The sequence below is a fragment of the Rhinopithecus roxellana genome, chromosome 12 (assembly GCF_007565055.1).
Source record: "Rhinopithecus roxellana isolate Shanxi Qingling chromosome 12, ASM756505v1, whole genome shotgun sequence".
NCBI classification, from domain to species: domain Eukaryota; kingdom Metazoa; phylum Chordata; class Mammalia; order Primates; family Cercopithecidae; genus Rhinopithecus; species Rhinopithecus roxellana.
In genome coordinates, this window is record NC_044560.1 from 83,458,613 (window position 1) to 83,484,423 (window position 25,811).

Here is a 25,811-nt window from a genome sequence, read left to right on the forward strand (position 1 = left end):
TGCTTGGCTGGATACTCACTGCCACTTCGCCTCCGGGTTACGCCATCTCCTGCTCAATCCCTGTAGCGGGATACAGAGCGCACTCGCCAGGCTAGTTTTTCGTATTTTAGTAGAGACGGGTTCACCTGTTAGCCAGGATGGTCTTGATCTCTACCCGTGAGCACGTCCGGACTCCAAAGTGCTGCTTAATGAGCCACGCGCCGGCTTTTGTTGAAATCTAGAGTTTAATCCCAATTGTCATTCAAATGTTAGAGCATAATAAAAATATTCTCCAGCACACAATGCCTAAGCTTTGTTACACAAAGACAAACAGTGAAAACAACTTGAAGAGAGTACTCAAGATGAGAAACATATCCAGGAGATGCTGCAAGGGAGGAAAAACAAAAGTGTTCAAATACTTTGGTAAAGTTTGTTCTTGTCCGTATTTGCTCTTTCTTTCTTTTCTTTTCTTTTTTTTTTTTCCCGACAGCATCTTGCTTTGTCCCCCAGGCTGGAGTGCAGTGGCAAGATCTCGGCTCACTGCAATCTTCACCTTCCGGGTTCAAGCAATTCTCGTGCCTCAGCCTCCCAAGTAGCTGGGATTGCAGGCACATGCCACCACGCCTGGCTAATTTTTGTATTTTTGGTAGAGGTAGGGTTTTGCCGTGTTGGCCAGGCTGGTCTCAAACTCCTGGCCTCAAGTGATCTGCCCACCTCAGCCTCCCAAAATGCTGGGATTACAGGTGTGAGCCACTGTGCCCAGCCCATCTTTGTTGTTAAATAAAAAGGTTTCTATTAAAGAAAATAAAAGGGGCCAAATCCCAGCACTTTCGGAGGCTGAGGCGGACGGATCACTTGAGGTCAGGAGTTTGAGACCATCCTGGCCAACATGGTGAAACTCTGTCTCTACTAAACACACAAAAATTAGCTGGGCATGGAGGCTGGGCACCTGTAATCCTAGCTACTCGGGAGGCTGAGGCAGGAGAATTGCTTGAACCCAGGAGGCGGAGGTTGAAGTGAGCCAAGATTGTGCCACTGCACTGTAGCCTAGGCGACAGAGCAAGACTCTATCTCAAAAAAAAAAAAAAAAGAAAAGAAAAAAAGGAAAAATACATTAACAACAAGTAATACCTATACTGAAGGGGATGGAGAAGAGACATGAAGATATGCTTAAGTATATATATATATTTTTTACTTTATTTTTATTTTTATTTTTTTTGAGACGGAATGTCATTCTTGTTGCCCAGGCTGGAGTGCAATGATGCGATCTCGGCTCACAGCAACCTTTGCCTCCTGGATTCAAGTGATTCTCCTTCCTCAGTCTCCCAAGTAGCTGAGATTACAGGCATGTGCCACCACGCCTGGCTAATTTTTGTATTTTTAGTAGAGACAGGGTTTTACCATGTTGGCCAGGCTGGTCTTGAACTCTTGACCTCAAGTGATCCACCTGCTGCGGCCTCCCACAATGCTGGGATTACAGGTGTGAGCCACTGTGCACAGCCTTAAGTATATTCCTATTAAGGGGAAGAAATAGATATCAATGCATTTGTTATATCCAGAAAGGCAAAAACCATGAGTATAAGTAATAAAGGCAACTACAATCAGCAAAATATAAATGTATAGCAGAAGAAAATCTAGACAGTGGACTACAAGGAAGAACAACAGAAAAGCAATAAAACAACCAATATAAAATACAAAAGAACAGGTTGGAAGTAAATTTAAATTAATTGTAAATACAATACAATTGGGTTAAATTTAAAACTAAAAAGCAGAGCCTCTCAGAACAGACTTTTTTTTTTTTTGAGACGGAATCTCACTCTGTCACCCAGCCTGGAGGGCAGTGGCACCATCACAGCTCACTGCAACTTCCGCCCCCCAGGTCCAGGTGATTCTCCTGCCTCAGCCTCCTAAGTAGTTGGGATTACAGGCACCTGCCACCGCGCCCAACTAATTTTTGTATTTTTAGTAGAGATGGGGTTTCACCATCTTGGATAGGCTGGTCTTGAACTCCTGACCTTGTGATCCACCTGCGTCAGCCTCCCAAAGTGCTTGGATTACAGGCATGAGCTACTGCATGAGCCAGAAATTTTTTTTTTTTTTTTTTTTGAGATAGGGTCTTACTCTGTTACCCAGGCTGGAGTGCAGTAGTGCAGTCATGGCTTACTGTAGCCTTGACTTCCTGGGCTTAAGCAATCCTCCAACCTCAGCCTTCCAAGTAGCTGGGATCACAGGCATACACCACCATACCCAGCTAATTTTTTTTTTTTTTTTTTGAGACGGAGTCTCGGTCTGTTGCCCAGGCTGGAGTGCAATGGCCGGATCTCAGCTCACTGCAAGCTCCGCCTCCTGGGTTTAGGCCATTCTCCTGCCTCAGCCTCCCGAGTAGCTGGGATTACAGATGCCTGCCACCTCGCCTGGCTAGTTTTTTGTATTTTTTAGTAGAGACGGGGTTTCACCGTGTTAGCCAGGATGGTCTCGATTTCTTGACCTCGTGATCCGCCCGTCTTGGCCTCCCAAAGTGCTGGGATTACAGGCTTGAACCACCGTGCCCAGCCTATACCCAGCTAATTTTAACATTTTTTTGTAGAGACAAGGTCTCCCTATGTTGCCCAGGCAGGTCTTGAACTCCTAGGCTCAAGCAATCCTCCTGCTTCAGCTTCCAGAATGTTGGGATTATAGGTGTAAACCACTGTGCCCAGGTTAGAACAGATTTTTAAAAATCCCAACAATATGATTTATCAAAAGATATTTAAAACAAAAAGAAAAGATGAAAACAGAAGGATAAAACATATTTAACAGGTAAATATAAAAAAGAATCCAGGCCAAGTACAATGGTTCACACCTATAATCCCAGCACTTTGGGAGGCCAGGGCAGGAGGATCACTTGAGGCTAGGAGTCCAAGATCAGCCTACGCATCATAGTGAGACCCTCTATATTAAAAAAAAAATAAATAAAAAAAAGGGCCGGGCGCGGTGGCTCAAGCCTGTAATCCCAGCACTTTGGGAGGCCGAGACGGGCGGATCACGAGGTCAGGAGATCGAGACCATCCTGGCTAACATGGTGAAACCCCGTCTCTACTAAAAATACAAAAAAACTAGCCGGGCGAGGTGGCGGGCGCCTGTAGTCCCAGCTACTCAGGAGGCTGAGGCAGGAGAATGGCGTGAACCCGGGAGGCGGAGCTTGCAGTGAGCCGAGATTGAGCCACTGCACTCCAGTCTGGGGGACAGAGCGAGACTCCGCCTCAAAAAAAAAAAAACAAAAAACAAAAAACAAAAACAAAGCCAGGTGCGGTGGCTCACACCTGTAATCCCAGCGCTTTGGGAGGCAAAGGTGGGTGGAACAACCGAGGTCAGGAGTTCAAGACCAGCCTGGCCAACATGGTGAATCCCTGTCTCTACTAAAAATACAAAAATTAGCCGGGTGTGGTGGCATGTGCCTGTAATCTCAGGTATTTGGGAGGTTGAGGCAGGAGAATCACTTGAACCTGGGAGGCAGAGGTTGCAGTGAGCAGAGATCACGCCATTGCACTCCAGCCTGGGCAACAAGAGTAAGACTCTGTCTCAAATAAATAAATAAAGTAAAATAAAATAGACATTAATCTTCAAAATGGGGGGAAACACAGGCACAAATGAAGCACTGGTCCATCTATAGCAATTCTGAAATCCAACTGGGCAAGTGTTGGAAATCCTTGATTAAGATCCAGGGCCTGGGCCGGGTGCGGTGGCTCACACCTGTAATCCCAGCACTTCGGGAGGCCAAGGCAGGTGGATCACCTCAGGTTAGGAGTTTGAGACCAGCCTGACCAACATGGAGAAACCCCGTCTCTACTAAAAATACAAAACTAGCCGGGTGTGGTGGCGCATGCCTGTAATCCCAGCTACTCGGGAGGCTGAGGCAGGAGAATCACTTGAACCCAGGAGGCAGAGGTTGCAGTGAGCAGAGATCACGCCATTGCACTCAACCCTGGGCAACAAGAGCAAAACTCCGTCTCAAAAAATAAAATAAAATAAAATGATCCAGGGCCTGGGAATAATTATTCCTGACTTTTGGTTCTACCTTCTGGGCTCTTATTTCTGCCCTCTGAATCACCCTTCCTTTTGCGTGAAAGGTGGCCCATATTTTGGATCACCTGAGGCAGGAGATTGAGACCAGCCCGACCAACATGGAGAAACTCCATCTCTACTAAAAATACAAAAAAAGAAAAAACAAACAAACAAAAAAACCCTTTAACCAGGCGTAGTGGCGGGCGCCTATAATCCCAGCTACTCAGGAGGCTGAGGCAGGAGAATCGCTTGAACCCAGGAGGCGGAGGTTGCAATGAGCCGAGGTCGCGCCATTGCACTCCAGCCTGGGCAACAAGAGTGAAACTGTATCTCAAATTAAAACAACAACAACAAAAAAGAAAGGTGGCCCATATTTACAGTTGTGCAGTTTTCAGATTGTATTCTGCCAGAATTTTTGGGGTACATTTTCTACCATTTTGTAGTGCCTCTGGCCATTTCAGTCCAACCTGACAGTGCTCCTCAGAACACTTCCTTTATTGTTATTTTATTTGTTTGTTTGTTTGTTTGAGACAGGGTCTCACTCTGTCACCCAAGCTGGTGTGCAGTGGTGTGATCGCGGTTTACTGCAGCCTTGACCTCCTGCCTCGGCCTCTGGAGTAGCTGGGACCACAGGTGCATGCTACCATGCCTGGCTAATTGTTCTTTATTCTTTATTTTTTGTAGAGATGAGGTCTCACTCTGTTGCTCACTATGTTGCTCTTGGGCTCAAATGATCCTCCTGCCTTGGCCTCCCAAAGTGCTGAGATTACAGGCAAGAGCCACCATGCCCAGTCCTGAACACTCTCTTTGAAACATAGTAGGTGTCTTGTGAATCTTCTTGGGGTTCACTCGATTAGACAAAAGACACCCCCAAAAATCTCTTCAAGATAAGCTCTTCTCTACCTTGGGCCTCCACTGAGGAATAGCCCTTAAGCTGACCTGGGCTCAAGCCTCAAGCCTCCTTAGTAGCTGGGACTACAGGCATGAGCCACCAGGTCCCGCTAATTTTTTTGTTTTTGTAGAGACAGGGCCTCACTATGTTGCTCAGGCTAGTCTTGAACTCCTGGCCTCAAGCAATCTGCCTGCCTTGGCCTCCCAAAGTGCTGAGATTACAGGTGTGAGCCACTGTGCCCAGCCCCCTTAAGCTTCTTAGAAGCTCTACTGTTTGAGATGATCTATAAGTCACATGCTTACATTCTTTATTTTTATTTATTTAAAATTTTAAATTTTTTGGTGGAGACGAGGTCTCACTGTGTTGTCTAGGCTGGTCTCAAACTCCTAGACTCAAGCAATCCTCCCGCCTCGGCCTCCCAAAGTGTGGGATTACAGGTGTGAGTCACCGCACCCAGTCTCTTAAATTCTTCAAAACTTTTTGTCTAACTGAATGGTATTCTAAAGTACCATCTATGATCTTTCTGAAAACTTAACGAAGGATCTTACAGCCACATCCTTGACTTCATCTTTAGACTTGTTTTGCTGACATTATCCTGAATTTAAACTTTGCTCAGAAGTCATTTCTTAATCGTACCATCATTTGCCACCTTAAGAGCCTGGGAATTGTCCAAGCCAGCAAACTTTGGCTTCCCTTTGTCTAACAGTCCTTCCTTTAGCTTATCTCTCTCCTCTCACATTTTACTACAAGCAGCAAGGAGAAACCACCTGTTTCCTTCAACACTCTGGGGGAAGCTTTATAGCTAGATCACCAAGTTCAACTTCCTTAGCTAGATCACCAAGTTCAAATATTTTCTACTTTTCACCTTATTATAGACAACTGTGTTGCTTCCCCCTGCATCCCCAACCAATACCTATCAAGGACTCCCTTTCCTCCAGTTTTCAGTAAGATTTGTAGATTTTTCTGTAAGCCCTCACTTGCATCTTCCTCAAAGACCATTAGAATTTGTCTTTTTTTTTTTTTTTTTGAGACGGAGTCTTGCTCTGTCGCCCAGGCTGGAGTGCAGTGGCCGGATCTCAGCTCACTACAAGCTCCGCCTCCCGGGTTTACGCCATTCTCCTGCCTCAGCCTCCCGAGTAGCTGGGACTACAGGCGCCCACCACCTCGGCCGGCTAGTTTTGCATTTTTCAGTAGAGACGGAGTTTCACCGTGTTAGCCAGGATGGTCTCGATCTCCTGACTTTGTGATCCACCCGTCTCGGCCTCCTAAAGTGCTGGGATTACAGGCTTGAGCCACTGAGCCCTGCCTTTTTTTTTTTTAAATGGAGTCTCAGTCTGTCATCAAGGCTGGAGTGCAATGGCACAATCTCAGCTCACTGCAACCTCCACCTCCTGGCTTCAAGCGATTCTCCTGCCTCAGCCTCCCAAGTACCTGGGATTACAGGCATCTACCACCACGCCTGCCTAATTTTTGTATTTTTGGTAGAGATGGGGTTTCACCATGTTGGCCAGGCAGGTCTTGAACTCCTGACCTCGAGTGATCCACCCACCTTGGCCTCCCAAAGTGCTGGGATTACAGTGAGCCACTGCACCCGGCAAGAAGTTGCCTATTTTTTTTAGAAGATTCTTCAAGCTTTCATTAACACCTCAAAGCCCTTCCACCTACTGTCTAGTTCCAAAGTCACATTTTCAGGTTTTTGTTATGGCAGCACTTCTAGCTACCATAATCTGTATAAGTGATCTATTGCTGTGTAATAAATTACTGGCTGGGCAGCACTTAGAAGGCTGAGGTGAGAGGATCACTTGAGCCCAGAAGTTTGGGACCAGCCTGGGCAACACAGGGAGATCCCCATCTCTATATAAAATTAAAAAATTAGCGGCCGGGCACGGTGGCTCAAGCCTGTAATCCCAGCACTTTGGGAGGCCGAGTCGGGCGGATCACGAGGTCAGGAGATCGAGACCATCCTGGCTAACACGGTGAAACCCTGTCTCTGCTAAAAATACAAAAAACACTAGCCGGATGACGTGGCGGCACCTGTAGTCCCAGCTACCCGGGAGGCTGAGGCAGGAGAATAGCGTGAACCTGGGAGGCGGAGCTTGCAGTGAGCTGAGATCTGGCCACAGCACTCCAGCCTGGGTGACAGAGCGAGACTCCGTCTCAAAAAAAAAAAAAAAAAAAAAAAAAATTAAAAAATTAGGCATGGTGGTGTGCACCTGTAGTGCCAGCTACGTGGGAGGCTGAGGCAGGAAGATTGCTTGAGCCTGGGAGGTCAAGGCTGCAGTGAGCCGTGTTCATGCCATTGTACTCCAGCCTGAGCGACAGCTGTCTCAAAAAATATATATATTCGGCCGGGCGCGGTGGCTCAAGCCTGTAATCCCAGCACTTTGGGAGGCCGAGGCGGGCGGATCACGAGGTCAGGAGATCGAGACCATCCTGGCTAACACAGTGAAACCCCGTTTCTACTAAAAAATACAAAAAACTAGCTGGGCGAGGTGGCGGGTGCCTGTAGTCCCAGCTACTTGGGAGGCTGAGGCAGGAGAATGGCGTAAACGCAGGAGGCGGAGCTTGCAGTGAGCTGAGATCCGGCCACTGCACTCCAGCCCGGGCCACAGAGTGAGACTCCGTCTCAAAAAAAAAAAAATATATATATATATATATATTCTTTTACACATATCCCTGTCTAGCTACCACTGTCTCTCTTTGCCTGTAATAATTCTAAAACATTACCCTAAATTATCTGACATTCTGTCCATTAGAGATAGCAACTATGTCCCCCTTCTGCTTGAATCTTAGTAGGCTGTGACAACTTCCATAGACAGGCAGAAAAAGTCATGCAGCTCCCTCCTACCTGTCTTGGACACACTCTCTCAGAACCCAGCTGCCATGCTGCAGGAAGCCCCAGCCCCACAGAGAGGTCAAAGGTAGGTGCTCTAGATGACAATCTCAGCTGAGCCAACCTTCGAGTGATCCCAGCCCAGGTGCCAAAACTTTGAGCGAAGAAACTTGCACATGGTTCCAGTTCTTAGTAGTTCAAGTCACCCCCAGTCATTTAAGTCTTCCCAGCTAAGGCTCCAGACAACAGAGGAAAAAAAAAACAAGCCACCCCTGCTGTGACCTGACCCATAGAATCCAGGAGCATGATAAAACAGTTTTGGTTTTCTACTAGTACATTTGGTTTGGTTTATTACACAGTAAAAATAACTGGAACATCCCCTTTATAAACCAGTTTCTGAGAGGAATTGTCTGTTCTCATCATCTCTATTCCTTCATCCTCCACTTATTCCTCTAATCTGGATATCCACCCCATCTTTTAAGCTTAATCATATTCTCTAAAGTCAATGATCTCAAATTGACTTGTCAATGTCAACTTGTCAAATGTCAATGATCTCCAACTTGTCAAATGTAATCAAACGTAATTTTCTTTTAGATTTGTTCTCTTAGCAATATTTAGCACTACTAGCCAATTCTTCCTTTTTTCCTTATTTTTATAGTTGAGTTCTCGCTGTCACCCAGGCTGGAGTGCAGTGATGCCATCATGGCTCACTGCAGCCTAAAGCTCTTGGACTCAAGCGATCCTCCCACCTCAGCCTCCCAAGTAGCTAAGACTACAGGCACAAACAACCAAGCCCAGCTAATTTATTTTATTTTTTTGTAGAGACCGAGTCTCGTTATATTGCCCAGGCTGGTCTGGAACTCCTGGCCTCAAGCCAACCTCCTGCCTCAGCCTCCCAAAGTGCTGGCATTACAGGAATGAGCCACTGTGTCCGGACTCTTCTCTTAGTTTTTTTTTTTTTTTTTTTTTTTTTTTTTTTGAGACGGAGTCTTGCTCTGTCGCCCGAGCTGGAGTGCAGTGGCCGGATCTCAGCTCACTGCAAGCTCCGCCTCCCGGGTTTACGCCATTCTCCTGCCTCAGCCTCCGGAGTAGCTGGGACTACAGGCGCCCGCCACCTCGCCCGGCTAATTTTTTTTTATTTTTTAGTAGAGACGGGGTTTCACCGGGTTAGTCAGGATGGTCTCGATCTCCTGACCTCGTGATCCGCCCGTCTCAGCCTCCCAAAGTGCTAGGATTACAGGCTTGAGCCACCGCGCCTGGCCTCTTAGTTTTTATGCCACCACATTATCCCAGGTCTCTTCCTTTCTTTCCAGTCTTCTCACACTCATTTGCAATTTCACCTTCCTCTAACCACCCACTAGATGAGGAAATAGCTCAATGTTTGGTCCTAAGCCTTCTTTTCTTCTCATTTTATATTCTCTATCCATATCCATGGTTTTAATTCCTGTTCCACCTATATGACTGTGATGATGAAATTTCTTTTTTCTTTTCTTTTTTTTTTTTTTAGACGGAGTCTCACTCTGTTGCCCAGGCTGGAGTACAGTGGCATGATCTCGGCTGTCTGCAACCTCCACCTCCTGGGTTCAAGTAGGAGTTGTTGTTTTAATTTAAAATTTTAAAAAATCCTGGCCTTCTAGTCCTTTCTCTCTCAGTGAACAGAACCACCATCCATCCAGTTCCAAAAGGCTGGGAGTTGTCTTTGACTCTTCCTTCTCCCTCATTTCCCAGAGTCAACCTATTATCTCTAATATTTAACTCTCCACCTCACTTGATCTCCCCACTTCTATCTACCTCCTCTATCTCCACTCTAGTTCAAGATTCTACCAGCTCTTAGCTAGGCCACTGTGATCCACTCTTCCTTCCCTCTAAATTATCTTCCACAGTCATCTTTTCAAAATGCTTACCTCATCATAGCACACACACCCCATGCAGCTTAAAACACATTAATGGCTCCCGAAGTTCTTAACCTGGCCCCATAAGGCCCTGATGGTCTGACCCCTGCCTCCCTCTCCCATCTTATCTCTTGTCTCTCCCCCTCACCTTGTACTCCAGCCTCATCAGCCTTTTATGCCATATTCCCATCTACCAAGCACCATTTTGCTCCCTCTATCTGGAATGCTCCTCACCACTCACACGCTTGCCTATTAATTCCTACTCCAGATTTCCAGTCAAGATAACCTCAAGGAAGCCCTCCTTATACAAACCCCCTCCCTCACGAGACGGGTCCCCACTTCATCAATATTCTCATCACACAACATACCTTTCCTTCAGACTTATACAATTTTCAAATTATACATTTATTTGATTACCATCTGTCTCCCCCACTAGACTGCAAATCCCATAAAAGCAGGGACTTGGTGAATTTTTTGCTCACCACTGCATTCCAAGAGCCTAGAGCAAAAACTTCACCCTTAGCAGGCACTGTTTTTTTTGTTTTGTTTTGTTTTGCTTTTTGAGACGGAGTGTCACTCTGTCGCCCAAGCTGGAGTGCAGTGGCCAGATCTCAGCTCCCTGCAAACTCCGCCTCCCGGGTTCACGCCATTCTCCTGCCTCAGCCTCCCAAGTAGCTGGGACTACAGGCGCCCGCCACCTCACCCGGCTATTTTTTTTTTTTTGTATTTTTTAGTAGAGACGGGGTTTCACCGTGTTAGCCAGGATGGTCTCGATCTCCTGACCTTGTGATCCGCCCGCCTTGGCCTCCCAAAGTGCTGGGATTACAGGCTTGAGCCACCGCGCCCGGCCAGCAGGCACTGTTAAAATCCGAATGGGGCCGGGCGCGGTGGCTCAAGCCTGTAATCCCAGCATTTTGGGAGGCCGACGCTGGTGGATCATGAGGTCAGGAAGTCAAGACCAGCCTGGCAACCTGGGGAAACCGTCTCTACTAAAAATACAAAAATTAGCCGGGCGTGGTGGCGGACACCTGTAATTCCAGCTACTCAGGAGGCTGAGGCAAAGAATTGTTTGAACCTGGGAGGCGGAGGTTGCAGTGAGCCGAGATCCTGCCACTGCACTCCAGCCTGGGCAACAGAGGGAGACTCTGTCTCAAAAAAAAAAAAAAAAAAAAAAATTGGAATGGATTATCTTTCTCAAGATTTGAACTGAAGAGGTGGAAACAGGGATGGGGGTGGGGTAGGGTGGCAGTCAGAGTTTAAGAGACTAGCACTGGTTAATGATGGAGCCCCAGAATAGAGAAACAAGCTCCCAAAGCTAGCAGAATGAAGATGAGGGACGAAACTCTCATTACCTCTTCCTTGCAACAAAGAGTTTTTTTGTTTTGTTTTGTTGTTTCTTTTCTTTTTTTTTTTTTGAGATGGAGTCTTGCTCTGTCACCCAGGCTGAAGTGCGGTGGCACAATCTTGGCTCACTGCAACCTCCACCTCCTGGATTCAAGCCATTCTCCTGGTTCAGCTGCCCCAGTAGCTGGGATTACAGGCGCGCACCACTATGCCGAGCTAATTTTTGTATTTTTAGTATTTTAGTAGAAACAGGGTTGCACCATGTTGGCCAGGCTGGTCTCGAACTCCTGACCTCGTGATCCGCCTGCCTCGGCCTCCCAAAGTGCTGAGATTACAGGCGAGAGCCACCGCGGCCGGCCACAACGAAGAGTTTATCACCAACCTGATGTGCTCTCTTGAGGAATAAGTTTGTGGAACTCTTTTGCATTAATCTTTAAGGCTAAAATCAAACCTTTGGCTATAACCATGTCCAGGTCTTTCTGGGGGAATTCTCAGTGGGGAGCGCTAGCAGAGTAATCTGAGTACATCCAACACACCTGACACCTAATGGTTTTCAAATATGTTTCTACTTACCTGTTCAGAAGGCGAGGAAACACAACTAAATAGCAAAGCACCTCTGCAGTGACACAGAAGTGACATTAAGAGACAATTGTGAATATCTTGCATCCTCAAAGTGCATAATTATTCCTGAAATCAAAATTATAAACTGTCCAATATGACTGATTATGAACAGGAGAGGAATCCATTAAAAGCTAAACCCAAGTTTTGACAATTTGAACCTTTTTCCTCCAGTTTTACTGTAACACAGTACTTTTCAGTACCTGACCCCAGCATAAGGAACTAGGAAACTAATTTATAGAAGTAATGCTTCTATAGTAACAGTGAAAATCCATTGATTTACTATTTTAGCAAATGTATAACCTGATATCTGTACTCTAAATATTAGAGACGTAAATTTGTCAGAGGAAGCTTGGTATACAATGAATGCTTGTATTGGAAAAGACAGAACTTGCTGATTTTACTAATTTTGTATTTCTCTGGACTTAACAAAGAATTATGTTCTCTCAGCTTCTCTGGGTTTTCCTCTTCAAATGAAATGCTTCTGACCTGTAGAGGTTTAGAAAAGGTTATCCTCAACTAAAATAACTGCTTCAATACAAGGGAAAATTCTGTGGAAATCTTTTGCATTTGACGTTGCTAAACTTAAGTACAATAATGTCACATGTACTTATACAGTAATTGTGGGCACGCCTAAGTCCCTCCCTCTTTCCTAAACCAAATTCCCCAGATCCTAGAAATCCAGCCCTTCTGCCCTCCGGAGGCGCCTTTCCCAACGTAAAGTACAATTTTAAATTTCAGCTCCTGACTAAAATCATGATCCGCAGTCAACTGCTAGAGAATCTGGGCACCCCGGTGCCTCTGGAGCGTGCAGCGGGTGTGGGCAAGGGCAGGGGGAGTGGGCGAAGCTGCTGGTTGGTGCCTGAAATCTGTGCGTTGCCCCTTTAATTGTGTCCCCAGCCCTCGGGCGTTTCTGTCCAACGCCCACGTCAGCAAATACCTTTTGTTTCTCTCACGTTGGGGCTACTTGTTTTAGGGCGCAAAGGAACGGCCTCGAAAGGGGGTCCTTCCCCAGCCGAGAACCAGGAATCTTCCCCCGGCCCGCGCGCGCGACCGGCCGGTGCGCCGCGGCCCGCGGTAAGTGGCGGCGCGCGGCGCCGGCGGAGGGCGGGCGGGCGTCGGGGCTGCCCGGGACCCGCCGCGAGCCTGGCCGCGGGCGGAGGCGCCGCGGGCTCTGACGGCCCGGGCGGCGGTGGTGCTGGGATGCGGGCCCTGGGCGCGCCTCCCCCAGACGTCCCCGGGCCGGGAGCGCGGCGGGAGGCGCCGAGGCGAGCGGGCGCCATTTGCAGCCCGGGGCGCAGCGGCGGCGGCGGCGCCGGCTCCGAGGGGCTGTGGGCGGCCACGGAGGAGGCGCGGGCGGCGGCGGCGGGCCCAGCCCGGGGCAGCGGCGGGCGTTGGTGGGCACCGGCTCCCGGCCGCCCCTCCCCGCGCCCGGCCGCGCCGCCCAGCCCGCCAGGCCGGCCCCTCCTGCGCGCCCGGGAGGGGCTGCGGGACAATGGCCGCGCCGTCGCCGCCCGCGCCCGCCTAGCCGCCCGGCCCGGCCCGGGGAAAGGCGGGAAGGCGCGCGGAGCCTCCTGGCGGCGGCGGCGGGAAGGCGGCGGGGACGGCGCCGGGCGTGTCTGGAGCCGTCGGGCGCCGCGGACTCCGGAGGGGCTCGGGCTGCGCGGCGCAAAGACGGGCGGCCGCCGGGGAGGGGGGGCGCGTGGGGAGGGCAGGGCCGGGGCCGGAGCCTCTGCGGGCGCGGCCAGGGGCGCTGCTGGTGAGCCTGGCTCCCAGGGCAGTAGCCCGAGTTTCTCGGTACAGCCTCCATCCTTGGTTTTATGTCAAGATGCGACATCTGGGCTTAGAAAAGCGAGGGCGAACTCACCGCGCCTAACCAATGTTGAGCTCCAACTATTTGCTTCTGGACGGAACCGTACATGCTCATCTCTACCCATGCGGACCGCCTGTTTTGTGAGTTAGTCAGCGGCTTGTTCCCTTCCCCTTCAGATGCGCTTATTTATCGCTGATTGTTCCAATGGCCCTACTCCACATCATTCTGAGACGCGTTTGGAAGCGGTAGATTCACACACACCTGGTGGGCTTCTAACCACACGTCAGTCACCTCTATGCTTGATAAACCTTTATATTTGCACAACTTTAAATGAAGTGCTTTCACCTATATGAATTATTTCACTTAATTTCACATAAAACAACCACTTAGGCTGACGGGAATTCCACTTTGCAGATGAGGAAACACGTGTGAAGCATGGCGTTTTACCTCTAGGCCAGGGTGACCATAGCCACCCAGGACCTCCTGTTCCCGTCCTGCCTTCCCTCCTAAGGTACCTCCAGAGGAGTCTTTAGAAGGGCCAATCTTACACAGCGCTTCCCTGCTCTAAAAATCTTAACTGATCTTTTTCAGGAAAGCCTCCAAAATCCCCAGCAAGCTTCTGCTCCAGTCTTAATCTCCATGCCTCAGGTACGGATGCATTTGTAGACTGGAGCAAGAGCCCCCACTGATAAGCAGGGATCAGATGTCTTTATTCCTGGGAACCTCTCTGGCCACACAAGTGGCAACTGGGAAGTGAGAATCTGGCTTAGGGCCCTTGACCAAATGGGTGTCTGGGTGGATTGTGCTAAAAAATGTCAGCAGGAGGCATAATGAGTAGGGACTCCAGGAAGGAGGCCAAGCCACTAACCCTTATCTCCAAGCCCTGAAATCACCAGCTTTGCTGTTGATAATGATTTGAGGCCATCAAAAACTTTGTAAGATAGAGTAATATTGATTCATCCTGTATCATTTAAATCTAATTTTTAGATAAAACTATGTCTAATAGACTTAACTCAGTGACACAATGATATGTTAATCATATTTAAAGGATTTGATGTTTGATTCCCTTGAATGAAGCTTTTGTTACTTTTGTTCTCAAAATTGGTCAGTGGCTTCCCATCTTAACGCAGTTTAAAAGCCAAAAGCTCCATAATAGTCTATGCAGCGTTACAGCATCTGGTCTCACTATGTCCTACTTCTCTCATGATCTGCTTTCCCTTTCTGACTCCATATCCCATTGCTTCCCCACTGCTCACCTCAGGGCCTTTGCACTTGCTTTTCCCTTTGCCTGAAATACTCTTTCCCCAGACACCCACATGACTCTCTTACTTCCTTTGGACTTTACCCAAATACCATCTTCTCAATGAGGCTTTCCCCAACTATAGTTTTGATTCTCTTACGTGTTTTTATTCTAAATCTTTTCTGTCTCATGCCATTTGTGCAGCTATAAAAATACTTTGGGACTGGGTAATTACACAGAACAGAAATTTATTTCTCACACTTCTGGAGGCTGGGAAGTCCAGGCAGTTTGGTGTCTAGTGAGGGCTGCTCTTTGCTTCCAAGATGGCACCGTGTTGCTGCATCCTGTGGATGGGAGGACTGCTGTGTCTTCACGTGGCAGAAGGGATAGAAGGGCAAAAGGGGCCAAACTCATTCCCTCAGGTCCTTTTATAAGGGCATTAATTCCATCCATGAAGGCAGAGCCTTTGTGGCCAAATCACCTCCTAAACGTGATACTGTTGCAATAGGGATGAATTTTTTTTTTTTTTTTTTTTTGAGACGGAGTCTTGCTCTGTCGCCCAGGCTGGAGTGCAGTGGTGCTATCTCGACTCACTGCAAGCTCCGCCTCCCGGGTTCACGCCATTCTCTTGCCTCAGCCTCCCGAGGAGCTGGGACTACAGGCGCCCACCACCACATCTCTACTAAAAATTTTTTTGTATTTTTTAGTAGAGATAGGGTTTCATCGTGTTAGCCAGGATGGTCTTGATCTCCTGACCTCTGATCCGCCTGCGTCGGCCTCCCAAAGTGCTGGTATTACAGGCGTGAGCCACCGTGCCCGGCCTTGGGGATGAAGTTTCAACATGAATTTTGGAGGGGATACAAATGTTCAAACCACCACTGTTTTGTTTTTTGTTTTTTTTTTTTTTGTGACGGAGTCTCGCTCTGTCGCCCGGGCTGGAGTGCAGTGGCCGGATCTCAGCTCACTGCAAGCTCCGCCTCCCGGGTTCCCGCCATTCTCCTGCTTCAGCCTCCCGAGTAGCTGGGACTACAAGCGCCCGCCACCTCGCCTGGCTAGTTTTTTGTATTTTTTAGTAGAGACAGGGTTTCACCATGTTAGCCAGGATGGTCTCGATCTCCTGACCTCGTGATCCGCCCGTCTCGGCCTCCCAAAGTGCTGGGATTACAGGCTTGAGCCACCGCGCCCGGCCCAAACCGCCACTGTTAAATATTTTTAATACAGACGATCACTGACTTACAGTGGCTTAACTTATGATTTTTTGACTTTACAGTGGGTTTAATGGGGTATTAAAGGCATTTTAAACTTATAATGTTTTCAACTTAAAATAGGTTTATTGGGATGTAACCCCATCATAAGTTGAGGAGCATCTGTACTTAATTCTAAATCTTCCCAAAGCTAAAGGATCGTTTATCCATCAAGGAATACAATTACCACTCTAGTTAGCTGAAGTTCCTTATGACTCAGGAATGTTTGCTAAGCAGGCTAACAAGATTAGTTTTGCTGACACTGGTGGGACATATTAAATTTTAGATTAATGACTCTATATCTTAAAAGAGTTGATCTTCTCAGCCGGGTGTGGTGGCTCATGCCTGTAATCCCAACACTTTGGGAGGTTGGGGTGTGGAGGGAGGCGGTGGTGAATCACGAGGTCAGGAGTTCGAGACCAGCCTGGACAAGATGGTGAAACCCCATCTTTACTAAAAATACAAAAATTAGCAGGGCGCAGTAGCAGGCACCTGTAATCACAACTACTCGGGAGGCTGAAGCAGGAGCATGGGTTGAACCCGGGAGGCAGAGATTGCAGTGAACCAAGATCACGCCACTGCACTCTAGCCTGGGTGACAGAGCAAGACTCTGTCTCAAAAAAAAAAAAAAGAGAGTTGATCTTCTCAACTACAACCTTAGTTCAAGTTATACTCGCTACCTAAATCTTCCGTCTACTCATAGAAATACATGTCTTTTGCTTCTGTTCCAAAGACCTTCGAACTTAATGGTTCCTAAAATGTGTAATTGTCTTTCCCAACCACCTTTTTAAAGATCATTGAACTTGATGGAAGTCTTGAATTCTGTTATATTCTTGGGACTATTATAATATTTAACTCTTACAGATATTTAAAATGTTTCCATTTGGATTTTGGATGTCCCATATAAATTGATCTAACTTGCTGTTTCAGTGTATAAAGTCACTCTACTGGAAGAAGAAAATCTGAAATGTATTACCCATTTCCATTACCTAATCACATAATTCTGAAAATAAACCTTTTGTGATGAGTCAAGAGTACTGCTATGAATGCATGTTACGTAAAAATCCTTTCAATGTGAATATCAAGTTGTAACTGACCCCAATGTATAGGACAATTCCTATTTTTTTTGAGATATAACTGGTTTTTTTTGAGATGGAGTTTCGCTCTTGTTGCCCAGGCTGGAGTGCAATGGTGCGATCTGGGCTCACTGCAACCTCGCCTCCCAGGGTCAAGCAATTCTCTTGCCTCAGCCTCCCAAGTAGCTGAGATTACAGGAGCCTGCCACCATACCCAGCTCATTTTTTGTACTTTAATAGAGATGGGGTTTCTCTTGAACTTCTGACCTCAGGTGATCCACCCGCCTCCGCTTTCCAAAGTGCTGGGAATACAGGTGTGAGCCACCGCACCTGGCCTGAGATATAACTCTTATACCATAAAAGTTACCCCTTTTAAAGTGTACAATTCAGTTTTTTGATATGGTCACAAAATTGTTCAACCATCACCACCCTCTTAACTCCAGAACATTTTCATCACTTGCATAAAGAAACCCCATGCCTGTTAACAGTCACTCCCCACTCCCATGTCTCCCTAGCTCCTGATAACCCCTTATCTACTTCCTATGTGGATCTACCCATTCTGGGTATTTCATGTGAATAAAATCATAAATCTGTTTTTTATGACTAGTTTCTGTAACTTAGCATGAGGTTTTTTTTTTTGTTTTTTGTTTTTTTTGAGACAGAGTCTTGCTCTGTCACCCAGGCTGGAGTACAGTGGCACAATCTCAGCTCACTACAAGCTCCGCCTCCCGGGTTCACGCCATTCTCCTGCCTCAGCCTCCCGAGTAGCTGGGACTACAGGCGCTGGCCACCACGCCTGGCTAATTTTTTGTATTTTTAGTAGAGACAGGGTTCACCATGTTGGCCAGGATGGTCTTGATCTCCTGACCTTGTGATCCGCCCACCTCGGCCTCCCAAAGTGCTGGGATTATAGGCATGAGCCACCATACCTGGCCTTGTTTGTTTTTTAGAGACAGGATCTCACTGTCACCCACACTGGATTGTGGTGGCATAATCCTAGTTCACTACATCCTTGACCTCCTGGGCTCATCCAGTCCTCTGCCTCAGCCTTCCGAGTAGCTGGGACTGCAGGCTCATACCACTGTTCCCAGCCAGCATGAGGTTTTTAAGGTTCACCCATGTTGTAGTATATACAGTCATATGTCACTTAATGATGGGTATATGTTCTGAGAAATGTGTTGTTAGGTGATTTTTGTCATTGTGTGAACATCATAGAATGTGCTTACACAAACCTAGCTGGAATAGCCTACTACACACCTAGGCTGTATGGTATAGCCTATAACTCCTAGGCTACAATCTTGTATAGCATAATACTACAGGCATTTGTAAAACAATGGTAAGTATGTGTCTAAACATATCTAAACACAGGAAAGCTGGGCGCGGTGGCTCACTCCTGTAATCCCAGCACTTTGGGAGGCCAAGGTGGGTGGATCACCCGAGGTCAGGAGTTCAAGACAAGCCTGGCCAACATGGTAAAACCCCGTCTCTACTAAAAATACAAAAATTAGCCCAACATGGTGGTGGGCGCCTGTAATCCTGGCTACTCAGGAGGCTGAGGCAGAAAAACTGCTTGAACCCAGGAGGCAGAGGTTGCAGTGACCCAAGATCGTGCTACTGCACTCCAGCCAGGGGGATAGAGCAAGACTTTGTCTCCAAAAATAAATAAACAAGCAAACAAACACAGGAAAGGTACAATAAAAATATGGTGTTATAATCTTATGGGATCACCGTCGTATATGTGGTCAGTTGTTGACCAAAATGTTATGCAGCACATGACCATATCAGTACTTCATTCTTTTTATGGCCGAGTTACATTCCATTATATGGGTATACCACATTTTGTTTACCCATCTGTCCATCGATGGACATTTGGGTTGTTTCCACCTCTTAACTGTTACAAATAATGCTACTATAAATATTCGTATATCAGTTTCTGTGTAGACGTATGCGTTCATTACTCTTGGATATATACTTAGGAGTGAAATGGCTGGGTCATATGATAACTCTATGTTTAATCATTTGAGGAACTCCCGGACTGTTTTCTAAAGTCGCTGTACCATTTTATATTTCCACGAGCAGTGTATGAAGATTCTCGTTTATCTATACTCTGGCCAACACTTAGTATGTTCATGTTTTCAAAAAAAATTATTGTATCTCTGGAAAAACATAAAAAAAAAGAAAATATAGAAAAAGAAGAAGAAAAAAATTAAAAAGAAATATTATTGTAGCAAACTATCCCAGTGAGTATGAAGTAGTATCTCATTGGGATTTTGATTTGGATGTCGCTAATGATTAATGATGCTAAACATCTCTTCATGTGCTTATTTCTATTTGTCTTAGTCTTATTTATTTTAGTGATTATCTTATTTAATCCTCTTAACATACTTCCTTCGAGCCTCTTAACAGTCAATAACCTCATTTTACAAAAAGGAAACCAATGCTTATAGTTAAGTAACTTGACAAAGTCACACAGCTAATGATTGGTAGACGTATAATCCTGTGTTTCTTCTTTTTAAAATCCTTCAAAAGTGCTCCAGAACCCACAAAAGTGGAGGGGCTTCCAAGATCTAGCTCTTACATACTTTTCTAGTTTAATCTGCCATCCTTCCATAGGCCCGCAGTCTCTAGCTATAGCAAACTTCTTACCATCTCTGAGGAGGCCATGCTGTTTAATATACTGTTTTTGCCTTCCCATTTAGTGCTCTCTCTGGCTAGAATGCCTTTTGCCCTCTTTCTCATGTATAAACTTCTTTTCATCCTTCAAGACTCAGCCTAAACGTTGAGCCTTTTGGAAACATTTCTCAGTACTCCCAGGTACAATAATTTGCTTTCTTTGTTTTACAGTTTCCTTCTACTATGAGTATTTTCTTCATTGTATTGTCACTTTGTCTAAAAGTCTCTCCTCTTCCTGTCTCTTCGCTTTCTCTGACTCTCTCCTAATAGTGAGCTGCTTAAGAGTGAGCACTGACCTTTGACATGTCATCACCTCTGTATTCTCAGGACCAGGTATAGTTTGGTGTAGAGTAGTTGCTCAGTAGATATGTCTTGAATAAATGCATTTCACCTGTCAATTTGAGTATCTGCCCTTCTCATAAAAATTGAATAAAAGGGCCAGGTACAGTGGCTCACATGTGTAATCCCAACACTTTGGGAGGCCAAGGCAGGCAGATCACTTGAGGCCAGGAGTTTGAGACCAGCCTGATCAACATGGCGAAACCCCGTCTCTATTAAAAGTACAATAATTAGCCAGGTGTGGTGGTGCGTGCCTGTAATCCCAGCTGCTCAAGAGGCTGAGGCTTGAACCCAGGAGTGGGAAGTTGCAGTGAGCCGAGATCCTGCCGCTGCACTCCAGCCTGGGTGACAGAGTGAGACTGTCTCAAAAAAAAAAAAAAAAAAAGAATAAAATATTTTTCTGGGAAAATATAGAAAGAGCCAGACATGGTGGTGCACTGCTATAGTCCCAGCTATGTGAGAGACTGAAGCAGGATCACTTGAGCCCCGGAGGCCAAGGCTGCAGTGAGCCAAAATCATACCACTGCACTCCAGGCTGGTGAGACCTTGTCTTAAGAATTTAAAAAAGGAAAATATACCTCTATGAAGTTCAGAACAATGTAAAATTAATTATTGTATCAAAATATGAAGTTGCTTTCTTTCACCTGTTTTTCTGACCCTTCAGAAAACCTCCACTGCTTTGAATCCTGTGGCTTTCAGCAGCATGTGAAATACGGAGGGCATAACCTCTGGAGGGATACTTTATATCACTTTCAGTTCCCTCTGTCTTCCTGGCACTGTTGGACTAGGTCCAACATAAAATTCTTATAGTTCCAGAATATCTGGGGGAAGTTTTTTGTTTTTGTTTTTGAGACAGGGTCTCGCCCTGTTACCCAGGCTGGAGTGTAGTGGCACAATCACAGCTCACTGCAGCCTCAGCCTCTCAGGCTCAAGTGATCCTGCCACCTCAGCCTACTGAGTAGCTGGGACCACAGGCATATACTACCACACACCTGGCTAATTTTTTAATTATTTGTAGAGACGCGGTCTCACCAGGTTGCTCAGGCTGGTCTCGAACTCCTGGGCTCGAGTGATCCTCCTGCCTGGGCCTTCCAAAGTGCTAGGATAATAGATATGAGGTACCATGCCCGGCTGCGGGAAGTTTTATTCCAAATCTGCAGTGTATTTTTCATCACCAGAAGATACTTCAGCAAACCAAACCAAGCCATAATTTTTTTTTTTTTTTTTTTTTTTTTTTTTTTTTTTTTTTTTTTTTTTTTGAGACGGAGTCTCGCTTTGTCACCCAGGCTGGAGCGCAGTGGCCGGATCTCAGCTCACTGCAAGGTCTGCCTCCCGGGTTTACGCCATTCTCCTGCCTCAGCCTCCCGAGTAGCTGGGACTACAGGCACCCGCCACATCGCCCGGCTAGTTTTTTGTATTTTTTAGTAGAGACGGGGTTTCACCGTATTGGTCAGGATGGTCTCGATCTCCTGACCTCGTGATCCGCCCGTCTCGGCCTCCCAAAGTGCTGGGATTACAGGCTTGAGCCACTGCGCCCGGCCATAATTTTATCTATGACTTTTTAAATATATACATTAGTATTCTAAGTATAAACACTTAAATTTTCTTTTTTTTTTTTTTTTTAATAGAGATGAAGTCTTGCTCTATTGCCCAGGCTAGAGTGCAGTGGCATGAGCATTGCTCACTGCAGCCTCGAACTCCTGGGCTCGAGGGATCCTCCCTCCTGCCTCAGCCTCCCAAGTTGCTGGGACTACAGGTTCGAACCACTGTACTCAGCAATATTAAAACATAAACTTTTAGGTTGCAAATCTTATTTTAGGTTGTAGATCTCATTCTCTGGCAATTGCTTCTGTGGTAACATTTTCTTAGTTTGAATAACAAACACCCTGGTTGACAGAGCATCATTAATGAGGTAATGATTGAATGGAAAAATGGCAAAAATTGGCCAGGTGCAGTGGCTCATGACTGTAATCCCAGCAGTTTGGGAGGCCAAGGAGGGCGGATCACTTGAGGTCAGGAGTTTGAGACTAGTCTGACCAACATAGTGAAACCCTGTCTTTACTAAAAATACAAAAATTAGCTGGGTGTGGTGGCACGGGCCTGTAATCCCAGCTACTTAAGAGCCTAAGGCAGGAGAATCGCTTGAGCCCAGGAGGTGGTGGTTGTAGTGAGCCGAGGTTGCACCACTGCACTCCAGCCTGAGCGACAGAGCAAGTCTCTATGTCAAAAAAAGGAAAAAAAGGTAAAAATGGTTTCTCAAGAATGATTTGGCACACACTTGTACTTGGGAGGCTGAGGTGGGAGGATCACCTGAGCCCGGGGAGGTCAAGGCTGTAGTGAGCTGTGATCTCACCAGTGCACTCCAGCCTGAGCAACAGAGAAAGATTCTGTCTAAAACAAACAAAACAAAACAAAACAAAACAAAAGACCAGGCGCAGTGGCTCACGCTTGTAATCCCAGCACTTTGGGAGGCCAAGGCAGGCGGATCATGAGGTCAGGAGTTCGAGACCAGCCTGGCCAATACAGTGAAACTCGGTCTCTACTAAAAATACAAAAACTAGCTGGGTGTGGTGTCGGGCACCTATAATCCCAGCTACTTGGGAGGCTGAGGCAGGAGAATCGCTTGAACCTGGGAGGCAGAGGTTGCAGTGAGCCAAGATTACCACTGCACTCCAGCTTGGGCGACAGAGCTAGACTCCAGTCTCAAATTAAAAAAAAAAGAAAAAAAGAATAATCTTTCCTTAAGGTGAGGTCTACAATTGACTAGTTGGAGTAGAGGGTTGCTATTCCCAGGTACACATGTAGTTTTGAAATGATCACTCTCAGTCTCTCTAGGTTCACAAATATGATGAAAGCAGTCCAAAAAAAATTTTTTTTTCTGTATCCACTTTTTTTTTTTTTTTTGAGACGGAGTCTCGCTGGAGTCGAGTGGTGCAATCTTGGTTCACTGCAACCACCGTTCAATTGCTGGGTTTAAGCAATTCTCCCGTCTCAGCCTCCCGAGTAGCTGGGATTACAGGCACCCGCCATCATGCCCGGCTAATTTTTGTATTTTAGTAGAGACGGGGTTTTGCCATGTTGGCCAGACTGGTCTTGAACTCCTGACCTCAGGTGATGAACCGCCTCAGCCTCCCAAAGTGCTAGAATTACAGGCTTGAGCCACCCCACCTGGCCTTCTGTATCCACATTTGTATAAGACAAGAAAATGTGTTGTAATAAAATTCTAAAATGTTTACATTTTATACTCAGTGAAAGCAGTGTTTTTAAATGTTTAGATAATTAACAATAATAATAATAGCTGACATTTATCAAGGGCTTGTTATAAACCAGGCACTGTTATAAGCATGTTGCCTGGATTATCTTCTGATTTTCTCCATCTCACAGCTCTATAAGCCATAGGTATTATTATTATCCCTGTATCAGTCCGTGCTCACATTGATAAAAAGAAATACCTGGCCGGGCACCGTGGCTCAAGCCTGTAATCCCAGCACTTCGGGAGGCCGAGACGGGCGGATCACAAGTTCGGGAGATCGAGACCATCCTGGCTAACACGATGAAACCCCGTCTCTACTAAAAAATACAAAAAACTAGCCGGGCGAGGTGGCGGGCGCCTGTAGTCCCAGCTACTCCGGAGGCTGAAGCAGGAGAATGACGTAAACCCGGGAGGCGGAGCTTGCAGTGAGCTGAGATCCGGCCACTGCACTCCAGCCTGGGTGACAGAGCGAGACTCTGTCTCAAAGAAAAAAAAGAAAAAGAAATACCTGGCTGGGGCCAGGCACCGTGGCTCATACCTGTAATCCCAGCACTTTGCGAGGCCGAGGCAGGTGGATCTTGAGGTCAGAAGTTCGAGACCAGCCTGGCCAATATGGTGAAACTTCATCTCTACTGAAAATACAAAAATTAGCCGGCTGTGGTGGCCTGCGCCTGCAGTCCCAGCTACTCCAGAGGCAGAGACAGAATCGCTTGAACCTGGGAGGCAGAGGTTGCAGTGAGCCGAGATCACGTCACTGCACTCCAACCTGGAGGACAGAGCGAGACTCCGTCTCAAAACAAAACAAAACAAAACAAAACAAAAAAACTCCTGACCGGGTGCTGTGGCTTACGCCTGTAATCTCAGCACTTTGGGAGGCAGAGGCGGGTGGATCACCTGAGGTCAAGAGTTCGAGACCAGCCTGGCCAACATGGTAAAACCCCGTCTCTACTAAAAATATAAAAATTAGCCAGGCGTGGTGGCACGTTCCTGTAATACCAGCTACTTGGGAGGCTGAGGCGGGAAAATGGCTTGAACCCGAGAGGTGGAGGCTGCAGTGAGCTGAGATCACGCCATTGCACTCCAGCCTGGGCAACGAGTAAAACTCCGTCTCAAAAAAAAAAAAGACTGCCTAACAGGCACCCCAGGGAGGGAATCAGGAGGCTTCCAATGACATTGCTAGTGTAATTTAAGGGTCACCTAACTGCTATAGGCAGTGTACAGTGTAATCTAGCACTTTGAGAGGCCAAAGTGGGAGGATCCCCTTGAGCACAGGAGTTCAAGTTTACAGTGAGCTATGATTGTACCACTGCACTTCAGCACTTCATCCTGGATGACAGAGTGAGACCCTGCCTCTGAAAATAACTAAATAAAAGGGAACAACCCTGCTACCCCTGAACTTCCCCTGAACTCCTACCAAATAGTGATTCCTGTCTTCACCACGTTTGTCTCTTGCCAATCATGAAGCTTTTGACACTGGAATGCTGCTATGAGAAAAAAATGCAATGTTTCCATAAATGTGCTTGCCCGCATTAACAGCCAAAACAGAAGAAAGATGGTTCCCACCTCATTTCTGCCTTCCAGATCTCACAACATCCCACTGATGGGCCACATTTCACATGGGGAAACTGAATTGTAAAGGAGTCTGGGAAATGTACTTTTTAGTTTTCTAGAAGGAAGTTAGAAAGGATGCTGATGCTGGGCGTGGTGGCTCATGCCTATAATCTTAGCACTTTGGGAGGCCGAGGTGGGTGGATCTCTTGAGCCCAGGAGTTCAAGACCAGCCTGGGCAATATATCGAGACCCTTTAAAAAAAAAAAAAAAAAAAAGGATCCTGATAGTTCAGAGTGTTCATCCACAGATCTACTCTAATATCTGCTGGAGTGGACCTTGGTGGTTATCTGAAAAAATAGCACTCCATCAGTATGTAAAAACTGTTGAGGGCACAGACTGTGCTCAGAAATCAGTTCTTTTGACCAGATGCGGTGTCTCACGCCTGTAATCCCAAATCTTTGGAGGCCAATGTGGTGGGTGGATTGCTTGAGTCCAGGAGTTCAAGACCACCCTGGGCAACATGGCGAGACCCCATCTCTACAAAAAATACAAAAAAATTAGCCGGGTGTGATGGTACATGTCTGTGGTCCCGGCTCCTCAGGAGGCTGACATGCAGGCATCCCTGAACCTGGGAGGCAGAGGTTGCAGTGAGCCAAGATCGTGCCTCTGTACTCCAGCCTGGGTAAGAATGAGACCCTGCTGTAAAAAAAAAAAAAAAAAAAAAAAAAAAAAGTTAAAAAGCCGAGCTTTATATTAATTAGGATATTAATTAGAATATTAGGCTGGGCACGGTGGCTCACACCTGTACTCCCAGCACTTTGGGAGGTTGAGGCAGGTGGATCACAAGGTCAGGAGTTCGAAACCAGCTTGGCCAATATGGTGAAACCCCGCTTCTACTAAAAATACAAAAATTAGCCTGGCATGGTGGTGGGCTCCTGCAGCCCCAGCTACTCAGGAGGCTGAGGCAGAAGAATCGCTGGAACCCGGGAGGCGGAGGTTGCAGTGAGCCAAGATCGTGCC

General features: G+C 46.7%; 1 protein-coding gene across 4 annotated transcripts in view; it reads left to right on the plus strand.

Annotated features, from left to right (window-relative positions):
- Window positions 1-12,299: 12,299 nt before the first annotated feature.
- Window positions 12,300-25,811, plus strand: part of ZBTB8A (zinc finger and BTB domain containing 8A) — a 66,913-nt gene continuing 53,401 nt past the window's right edge. Inside the window, exons 1-3 of one of the 4 annotated variants that reach the window (XM_010354133.2) lie at window positions 12,458-12,679; window positions 13,431-13,555; window positions 14,007-14,063. The gene's annotated coding sequence lies outside the window, so the exon portion shown is untranslated. Of the gene's footprint in view, window positions 12,320-12,457; window positions 12,680-13,430; window positions 13,556-14,006; window positions 14,064-25,811 lie in introns of those variants that run through there. The other 3 variants (XM_030941795.1, XM_030941796.1, XM_010354143.2) reach the window with 3 other exon arrangements.